General features: G+C 38.5%; 1 protein-coding gene across 2 annotated transcripts in view; it reads left to right on the top strand.

The window, feature by feature from the left end:
* Positions 1-780: 780 nt before the first annotated feature.
* The window catches only part of LOC150090750 (proton channel OtopLc-like), a 104,760-nt gene continuing 94,617 nt past the window's right edge, over positions 781-10,923 (top strand). Inside the window, exon 1 of one of the 2 annotated variants that reach the window (XM_090372409.1) lies at positions 781-931. The gene's annotated coding sequence lies outside the window, so the exon portion shown is untranslated. The remainder of the gene's footprint in view (positions 932-10,923) is intronic. The other variant, XM_090372410.1, reaches the window with a different exon arrangement.

Here is a 10,923-nt window from a genome sequence, read left to right as displayed (position 1 = left end):
CTCAGACGAGAGCTCCACGGTTCCCCCTTCCAAGAAACTGTGGCTTTTCATCCAAAGGAAACCAATCAATAACCCAATTTAGAGGCATTATATTTATGCCACAGTCTTATTATTTCGGCACATAGAAGTAAGTACGAAAATTGTTTTATTTCACTGCATTTACATTTCTATTTATTTATAATTTTTCTATTAGGAAGATTTATTACAGATGAAATTCTACTTCAGACTATGGAATCTTGAATGGTTGCAATGTATTTGATCGAATTTAATTTCACTGCTCCTTAAACACAATTGCTAACTACCTGATACAAGTAGATAATTTTATCAATAAATAAATTAATTTATATTTTACTGCGTGGTCTGTGTGTAATAAAAATGGTATATGAATATACAATATGCATATACCGTGGTAAGTGAATATATAAGTGAGTTACTCTTTGATTACACCAGAGAAGAGGAAGGCTTCACACGAACAATATAAAAATCGACAGGAACTATGACGTATGCATATGTGATCCAGCATTACATTACGGTTTACTCTAAACTATTACCTATTTAAAGAAAAAAAAACTACTCTTTCGAGATCCTTGGCGGGCACTTCCTTATTAAAGAAAGAATAACTTGACAAGCTCTCCATCAGGTCATGCGTAATTTATCTTTTGTGATATAATGCTAACCGCCTGACCTCCTAATCGTCACTAAGGCTCCTAGGCTTTCGTTGTTATTTCTTTGCCAAACAGTAATGAGGCTTATGACGTCACGTCTCTGTTTTAACTAACTGAATTTCATTAAGCCTATCCTTGGTAAGTCTAGAAAACCATGTCATTTTAATGTGTGCAACTACTAAAGCGAATACTTGAAGTTAGACCTAGTAACTACGTTCCTCAAACACTGAGCGCTAAGAAACTTGGAAAAATGGCTCTGTTTCAAAGTAAGTACTGTAGTTAGACACTGGTTATCTTAAGTTTATGCTGCTTTTAATTAACTATTCTCTTCTGCAGTAACCCGTTATTGAAAAATTATTATTTAGCTTGAGTATCTAAAATAAAGATAGAACAAGGATGAAACTCGATGTTTCAATTATTACATGTTCTCTTTTATGGGTACGATTCTTTAGAGCTACCAGAAATTAGCAACTCTCAAAACTGCAGAACCTAATTATCAGTGTCTTAATGTGTACTTCATTAGCCTCTGTCTGTACATTTTCTTAATAGATGGTAACGTTAACCATTCTTTTTCCAAATAGTTGTAAGGGTGGTGGCACTCATCGGACTGAAGCAGGGTTAAAGTAAATTTAATTTTTTTAAGTTAAGTGTCTTCCCCCCTTCCCGCCCTTATAGCGCAACTATTTGTCTTTCCATATTATGAAACAGAACATTCACGACCACTCTCTTTTGTTGGAAGGCACAAAAGATTTAAACTGCATTCGTTTTTAAATTAGTTTTTTAAACGTTAGTTTAAAAAACTAATTTTAGTTTAATGCTCACAGCAGAACATAGCCGACTGGTCAACTTGGAAGTGCAGTGGTAACCACATTTGAGTTAGCTGAGGTTCGGGTACAGTTGACCCTTATGTAAGGTTAATGATAATGTTCTTGCCAAAATAAACTTTCACGTAAACTCTCTAATATACACTACATTACATAAAAGTATCCGTTTATCCCTGGAACTTTGGAAAAATGAACCATACTGCCATCCACATTTCAGGAATAAGTATAAAAGCAACTGCGTTCACGCTAGATGGGGATTGAGCTTGGCGACTTCCAAAGTAGGAGTCATCATAGAATGCCATGATGACAATCAACCTGTTTGTGCCATTGCATCAAAACTGAAACATATTAGATGACGACCGACGAACCTATGGTACGCCGGTCGTCATCTCGAGATTTTCTCGGTACACGGAGTACAGTGCTATCCAAATTTTTTTTTTTTTTTAATCTAGCGGTTACGTAAAAGAAATTTAGGTTAGCAGAGCAGGGATTCGCAACAAAAAAATTTCATAAACGTATCAGCAATTTTGGCAAACGCTCTCAAAAAGGTTCGTCAGGCTGCCCTAGATTAATGGTGGCTGACGTAGTCACCAAATGGAAAAGTCATGGTGCTACTACAAACGGGTTCAGAGAGAACGCAGAAAGTGAAAGAGAACGAGGGCGCACAAAAGAATGGTACATAGATCTCGTCAGTCCTCATCGAATACGCAATCAGGAAGGGATTCAGAGAAGCCGAAGAAACTAATATTAGCATGATAATATGGTCGCAGAGTACTATGACCAAAGTATTCAATACTCCGAAATCACCAAAAACAAAACCACAGTAAAGACCAGTTTTATCTTTTTGGTCTACTAAATGTCTCTTTTATAATGTATTCAAATAATTATATTCTCTCTCTTTCTCTCTAAGAAGAACAAAAATTTGTTGAATTTCATAATAGTAGTAGTAGTAGTAGCGGCATGTGATGCAAGAAAGCAAATGTATGAGCTTATGCAGCAGCAGCCAAAAAAAAAAAAAAAAAAAAAAATCACACCATTCCCTCCAAATGCCTGTCCAGTTCCTCCTTAAATTTATTCAACCTATCAACTTCCACAACGACAGATGGAAGTTTGTTCCAGCAATTAACCACCCGCTGGCTAAAGGCAAATTTTCGCACATCTATTCTACATCTGTCCTTTCTTAATTTGAATTTATGCCCCCTTAGGTTCGTAATCTGAACAAGTGGAAGGATCCCATCAGAATTCTGCGTGCTCAACCCATCCAAGGCCTTATACACCTCAATCAGATCACCGCCCAGGTACCTAGTCTCCAGCCACTGCAATTTGCAGAACTTCCTCTCTTGGCAAGAGGATCCCTTCATTCCCCTCACCAATCTTGTTGCCCTTCTCTGTACACGCTCAAGTAGATCTACATCCTTCCTAAAATGAGGCCTCCAGACCTGTACGCAGTACTCAAGGTGTGGCCTGACCATTGCCTTATACAGAGGGACAATCACCTCCTTCTCCCTGATAGCAAAATTCCTATATATCATTGACAAAACCCCATGACCTGCCCTGGCAGCCTGGCTGCATTGCTCAGAAAACTTCATATCTGACTGCACAATTACTCCCAGGTCTTTTTCATTTTCTACCACCTTAAGTGTAGTACCACACAGTTGGTACGTTTTTCTGGGGTTACTTCTACCCATATGCAGTACTTTGCATTTGTCAAGGTTAAACTTCAGTTGCCACTTCTTAGCCCATCTGCCCAAGTTATCTAGATCCTGTTGCAGTAGCACACTGCCATTACTGTCATTAACAACCCTGCCAACCTTTGTATCATCTGCAAACTTCGACATTAAGCCTGATATACCTTCGTCAATATCATTGATAAATATACAAAAGAACAGTGGACCCAACACCGAACCTTGTGGGACTCCACTAATAACATTAGTCCACGAAGAGCAGCACCCATTGATTACCACCCTCTGTCTTCTCCCACTCAACCATCCTTTTATCCATTGTAGCAACTTACCCTTAATACTATTCTGCTCCAATTTGTACAATAGTCTTCCATGCGCAACAGTGTCAAAAGCTTTCCTGAAATCCAAATATATGATATCAAAATTATTTTTTGCATCCAGTTCCTTTGTAACCACATCATAATATCCTATCAAATTTGTAACGAACCCATGCTGTGTCTCAATTATTGCTGCAGTCTTGTCTAGATGATCCTGCAATGCATCTTTAACCAGTGACTCCATTATTTTACCCGGAACAGAAGTTAAACTAACTGGTCTGTAATTATTCGATCCCCTTTGTGAATTGGGGATACATTTGCACATCTCCATTCCGTGGGAACCTCCCCTAAGTCCAAGAATGCTCTCATAATTATGGCTAAGGGTTTGCTTAGTTGCTTTGCCGCCTCCTTTAATATAACTGGATAGATCCCATCCACCCCAGGTGCTTTTCTTATGTTTAACTAGCAGGGGGGGGTTATGATAATTCAGCTTTTAGGAACTTCAAACAAGGGTAAATTTCGCCTTACCTTAAAATACACCCACAGAAGTGAATAACTCGACTTACCTATTTTTTAAACTAGGTGCATGTTGGGGTACACTTTTCATTCACCTAAAAACACTTCAAATATGCACAGTTCAGTTAATCAACAGAATCAGGAAGAAGAAACAAACACCGCCTCTCATAACTGCTAACGAGAGAAAAGCTCCTATAGATATTCACATTTAATTCTCGATTGTGGCTCGCATCGGTAGTACTATTATATCGAAAAACTAAACCGTTTCTCTAAGCTTATAATAGCACGCTACGAAAATATTTCCGAACGCTACTTTCAAACATGAAATCCAACGGACTTGACGGATGCCAACGAAATGATTAGGTCTTGTAGGCTTAACACCTTTTTAGCATCAAATTCCATCTGAACTCATTATTGAGTATAACAGTCAAAAACAAAATGAAAAAAAATAATAATAAAATAATAATAATAATAAAAATAATAATCATGTGAAAGCGATTACATTATAAGAACGTTCGTTACAATAACGAAATGTTTGCTGGATAAGATGATAAAGTGTTAATATTAGGAAATTTGCTTAGATTGTTCCATTTATTAAAAAAAAAAAAAAAATTACCGGAAAGACTGCAATATTTATTAATGAACCATAAAGGATTTTGGTGTCACTTGCAGATATTATTGTTTCATTAATAATTTAACTACAACCAACTGTCTGGCAATTTTTATATCTCTTAGAGAGAGAGATGGCCAATTGAAACAAAAAAAAAAAAAAAGGTTGCGGCGTTTGAAATATTTCTTAACTTTAAATTCTGCATTCTTTAAATAAATATTTAAATAACAGCAGTAGCCTTTCACTAATTAGCTAATAGCATACCTGTTACCCGTGCATATAAAGTTATATTTCATAAGGTTTCCTGTATATTAGGCACCATAATTAATTATGCATAAACACTGCATAAGGCACCATAATTAATTCGATACTCACAATGAATGCAATATAAGCGCTTGCAGTCCATTAAAAAATATTACTGTAGCAACTGCTGTAAAAGAACGCTTTAGCCTCGAGCACTTCGCACGGGAAATGGCACACGCCACGGCATTACGCGCTATAGCATTACCGAGCATTAAAAAATTAATATTGACCAACAAATCTAAACTTTTTTTTTTTTTTTCCCTGTTAATGTGAGTTAACCACATGTCGTAGTTCTGAATACGAATATAACTTTAAAAGTATGTTATCGCGTCTTTTTTTAAAATTAATATTTTTGTTTTACTAATTTATTAATAATTTAACAAGCTTTAAAAAGCAAAACAAAAAACGTGATTATTACTATATTTAATACCACTCTTATACCACGTGAAATTAATAATATAGTTTATTAAGCTATTCGCCTAAACTACCATACATTAAGGTGCCGTTTCAGGTATCTCACCGATACCCATCATCATACGTGAAAAAAAAACGTCAATTTTTTAGTTTAAAATGTTTTAGTTCGATTTCTTATGTTATCCCCCCGACATCCATTATAAGTGTCTAGCAGTAATCCGAAAGCATGTTCGGACTCCACTTATATCGTTTTTCTACCGGTTTTATATTCCAAAAAATGTCATAGTGAAATCTTTCATCGTGTTTATTGCTAACATCATTCAATTCAGAGGGAAAATCAATTCGAATATTTAAAATGTGGGATAAAATGCGAATGTAAAAAATTAAATTTTTAAGCTCATATTGAAACCCGCTACTTTGCTTCTGGTGGCTTGATATGGTGCACTGATGGAACAATTTGAGTCCCTGAAAAAACGAGTGCTTGCCCTAGAAAATAATGCATCTGGGAGCTCGTCAGGGACTCAAAACTCCAGCAATCTACCAAGTGATGCACACCCGATTCGAGCCTCAAAACAGAAAAACCAAGTGCAGCAAACTACCGTGGTTAAAAAGGACATTGTTTTATTAGGAGACTCCATTGTCAGGGAAACGGGGAATATTTTTTGTAATAAGGATAGGTGGAGCAGAACCAGGGTATGTCTGCCGGGAGCAACTATTGATGATGTCACCAACAGATTGTCAGATTTTAAAGAGGGCAAAGAAAATATTATTATTCATGTGGGGACAAATGATATTAAACGTACACGATCTGACGATTTGTTGGAAAAATACAGGACCATGCTGAGGAAATGTCGCGAGCTAGGCCATAATGTCTATGTGTCTGCAATTCTGCCCAGACACGATAGGAGGGATTATATGTTAAGAGCCTTGTGGATTAACTCAAGACTTGAAGGAATCTGCAAGACTTTAAGGGGTAAATTTCTATCAGCATGGCCCACACTTGTAGGTAGAAGGAATTTGTTTTGTAGAGACGGGATACACTTAAACAAAGGCGGTGCAAAAGTTTTTGCCAGTATTATTGAGGATACTTTAAAGGTTCAGGGAAACTGCTAGTTAGGGGGGATGTGGGTAATACTGACACGCGTTTATCTGATAATATTGGTCAAAGTAACTCTTACACATACCTTAAGAGTTCTTATCTGTTACCCCAACTGGACGTATTATCTAGATGTTCTAGGGGCAGAAAGGTTTCACGTGAGCGGGTAGCTAATATCAGGGAAGAGAGCCTAAAAAACTTCAAGTGTTGTGTTAGGGTTGTTAAATGCATAAGAACAGTAAATCTTAATTATTTATACAGTAACGTTAGAAGTGTCGTCAATAAAATGAGCGAATTCGAACTGCTGGTTAAAACAAGTAACGCGGACATAATAGGGTTTACAGAGACGTGGTGCTACCCGGAAATTGGGGATGATGAGTTTCAGTACGGCTTGTATAATGTATTTAGGAAGGATAGGTTAGATAGAAGGGGTGGTGGGGTAATGCTTCTTATCTTATCTTTTTTTTTTTTTTTTTTTTTGGTAGTTGTTGGCGCATCGGCTTCTGTGGCCATAGTGCACCTCCCAAAGTTTTTTGCAGTACTTTGATCCCAGCCCGAGGCGGGATTCGAACCCGCGACCTTTGGGTTGCCAGGCAGGCACTTTACCCACCTGGCTAGCCCGGTCGGCTCTTCTTATCAGAAGCAGCCTGAGTGCGACGATAGCTTTCCCGGATTCAGACATTTCACATGCTAGTATAGAGTCTGTATGGTGTGAGATAGTTGGAAACAAAGGTATAATGCGAGTAGGAGTAATCTACAGACCAGGTGATTGTGAAGATTATAACAAAAGCCTCTACATACAAATGGAATGGGCAAGTAAGCGTCAATGCCTTATTATGGGTGATTTCAATTTGCCTCTAATTGATTGGATTAAATGGGAAGGAAACTCGACATGGGGAACAAAATTTTTAAATCAACTAGATGACTTATTTGTATTAACATGCCAGGGAAAGTACTAGAGAAAAGAATATCCTAGACCTCATCATCACACATGAATCAGATGACATAACAGGGCTGACAGTAGAGGAACCAGTAGCAGGAAGTGATCACGGAGTTCTACGGTGGATGATGACGAGAGAGGTAGCAGAAGTAAAAGGCAAAGGAATGGGTTTTAATTTCAGAAAAGGAAATTACGATGCCTTAAGGTACTAAATACATACTGGCAATCTTCGTCGACTTCAATGCAGTATTTGACTTGGTCAGACAAACAGGTTGCACACCAGAAATCTATAATAGACTCACAACTTGGCAGGAGGGGGTAGATCATGACAGGTGTCCATCTATTGACCTGACCCGGCTCCTCGTGTTGTGGACGGATGCTCCTTCCTGTAGGGGGGGGGGACCTTCCAGTAACTGAGTTGCCAGATGAACAATACTATATTCAAAATACCACACTGTCACACCCTCATCTTGCCCTGGCAGATTTTGCTTCTTCGCATTGACCGCTGACAGATACACACCACTATGTCCTTCTGAACTGGCTTCTTTAATTTCCCCCTCTCTCTTCCAAACCGGTCGGAACACATGCCACAACCAGTCAGCATCCATTTACTGTCCAACTTGCAACTCACAGAACCAACTTTCCTTCAATTTATGCTTTCAACTTCAGTTTTGTGGATCAACCTCTCTTCACACGTATTTCCTTAAAATTACAATCTGCAGAAATTTAAGTCTAATGTCAGTAAGTATTTTCTTTCATCTTCTCAACCTTCAATTCACGCACGGTACTAAATTACTATAGGTTAGGATACCTTTCGTGCTTGGGGTTTTCATAAAAAAAAATGTCACATTGGTACTGATATTTCCATCATCTTGGCCTTTAAATTATGCTTTCTAAGTCTTTGCTTTTAGCAATGGTTGTGATCTAGATCAGTGCTTCTCAAACTATCTGTGGTGAAGGACCAGTTTCTTTTATTTCCAATCCGATGCGGATCGGTATCGGACGAATCGTCGGAGACCGGTAACATCCACGACCAATTTCCAAATCGTCGCGGACCGGCACCGGTCCGCAGACCACACTTTGAGTAGCACTGATCTAGATCATCGTTCCCCAACCTGTGGTCGGCAGGACTTGACAATAAAATAGAGGGTTTTCGAAAATTGTATTTATTCCGTTATCGATTTGCCTATTTACTGGACGAAAAACCCGAATTTCCAGGAGAGAGAGAGAGAGAGAGAGAGAGAGAGAGAGAGAGAGAGAGAGAGAGAGAGGGAGATGTAACCCTTGTCTGAAACTAACTAACTAAGCCACGTTCTGGGTTGATGGTTGATCATAAAAAAGATATCTGTACAGACTTGATTGTTCGCTGGAATGCATTAAGCATGCAAATCAAATAATTGCTAATTTTTTCAGTCTACGCATGCGCCAAAGAATTACTGTCCTACACTGGAAGAAAAGTGCGTATAAGCAAAAGTGCGTGAATACTCAAGGAAACCGCCTGTTTCGAATTTCACACTTGCTTAAACCGCACACATACAAGTTAAATTACAAATACTATAAAAGCATTTTATTTTTCGAGAATATTATGCGTTTAGAGTAATTTTATCAAAGGATAAATTTTGCAGCCTATGTACATTTTTCCAAGAAATAAGTTCAGATTTAAAAACAGCAAATGTTACCAATTTTTCTAGTCAGTAGACTACTACTTTTCACTGACGGCTCATAGCATACAACTATTGTAACAACTAACTAGTTAATACGACAACTTTTTCTTCACAACGGTAGCGCAATACTGAGTCAACTTGTTTTGAAAGAAAAGTTCGTTCTGCTATGAGTATCATGACCATTGAATTGAATAAACATTTTAAATGACGTTCCATAAAAAAAAATATAGGCTACAGAAGTATAGCCCTCCAAACTGTTAATAAAGCCAAATAGCATCAACTGTACTATAATTTTGAAGATATAAAATTCGTTTGGTTTTCAATCAGAGAAGATGGAGAGTTTGATTTTGAGTGCCTCAAAAACCTGCAACAACGATCAAAATAGTTGTAGATTTTTTTCCACGTAAGTGATGTTGTGAACTTCAGAATAAACAGTACTATTATTGTTTATTATTTTTTTTAACGGCACCGGAGCTTCTTGCTCATATCTATACAGTGGGTAGAAATGTGTGCCCACAGACCGATTTTCACGTTGTGCGGACTGAAAACCCTTGAGGAACTCGAGGGAAATCTTACTCCTTCAGCCTGAGATCAGCTAACAACAGCCTCCATTGAAGAGGATTGCAGGTATTTCTCCATCCATTGACCGGAATTGATCCATACCGCTCGAAACGAGTGGCGATGGCGATGTATAGTCCGTTAATGCCAGGTCTCGGGAAGACGGCGGCAGTGGAACTTTTTCCCAACCAAGCTCCAAAACAGTCGCGTTGGTCTAATAAAAGGAAATACGTTTTGAATTGACCAAAGAACGCTTTTGTTGCAATGTAATGCTCAAACTTTTCAGCTGCTAGCAATAAACATCAGCTACACATCCACCAAAATCACAGTAACACCTTCGTGTGCGTGCATTTCTCCTCTTGGCTGTAGTTGAGTCGTATCCTCGAGATTTAATCCACTGTCGACAACATTTAATGTTAAGCACCTATTTTTCGCTCCCAGTCACAATTCGATCCAAAAATGGTGCTTAACGATGACGAAAATGCAGAGAAATACAAATGGTGTCAGATTTTGTTGTTATTGGGTTTTAGGAGCATCGGCTAAGGCCATGTTGCTCCGTGTATGCTGCCTGTGAACTGCGTGTGTTCTGTGGTGGAGTGTGTTTTGCTGGACGAAAACCCGGGTTTTCGGGAGAAATAACAATGCTACCCTCGTCTGAGACCGATAACTCAGCCACGGTTGTTTTTTACAACCCCTAAAAATTCCTCCCATCATCGACGGAATTCGAACTCGGGTCTTTTCCACCTGGTGTGGGGAGGACGACGATCCTACCAATTGTGCTACCCACGAGGGCTGTGTCACATTTCTTTGATAATTCATGTGAAAGCTCCTCTGAAACTTGCATATTGTTTTGAAGATTACAGAAAAAAACCCACTCTTCACTAACATTTGCTGATAAACTGACGATTTATTTTTATGCAATAATACTATTCCAGCGCAAGCGTACAAAAATGCAAGGGAATCGAACCCAGTGTGACCCTCAACGGATGCGAATCTGGTTAACATATCGTAACCAAGCCTTTCCCGGCTGATTTACCATACACGCTCCAGCATGCCGAAAGGTGTCCTTTTCTCTCCCATAATCTTTCCGGTATACTGTAGGTCGCATATATGGTCTGCTACCAGGGCCGGATTAAGGATGAATAAACCTCGGCCATATTTAACTTTGAGGCCCCTTTAATATATATATATATATATATATATAAACTATTATTATTATTAGAAAATTTTAGCCCTACTTGAGAAAATATTTACACTGAAAATGGGGCCCCTCTTCAGATGAGGCCCCCGGACATGTCCTGTTTGGCCGTAGCGTTAACGCGGTCCTGTCTGTC

This window comes from Mastigoproctus giganteus, chromosome 1 (genome assembly GCF_048544385.1).
Source record: "Mastigoproctus giganteus isolate SK-2022 chromosome 1, ASM4854438v1, whole genome shotgun sequence".
Lineage (NCBI taxonomy): Eukaryota > Metazoa > Arthropoda > Arachnida > Uropygi > Thelyphonidae > Mastigoproctus > Mastigoproctus giganteus.
Note: the sequence above shows the minus strand (reverse complement) of the source record. Positions and strands in the feature narration are given on the sequence as shown.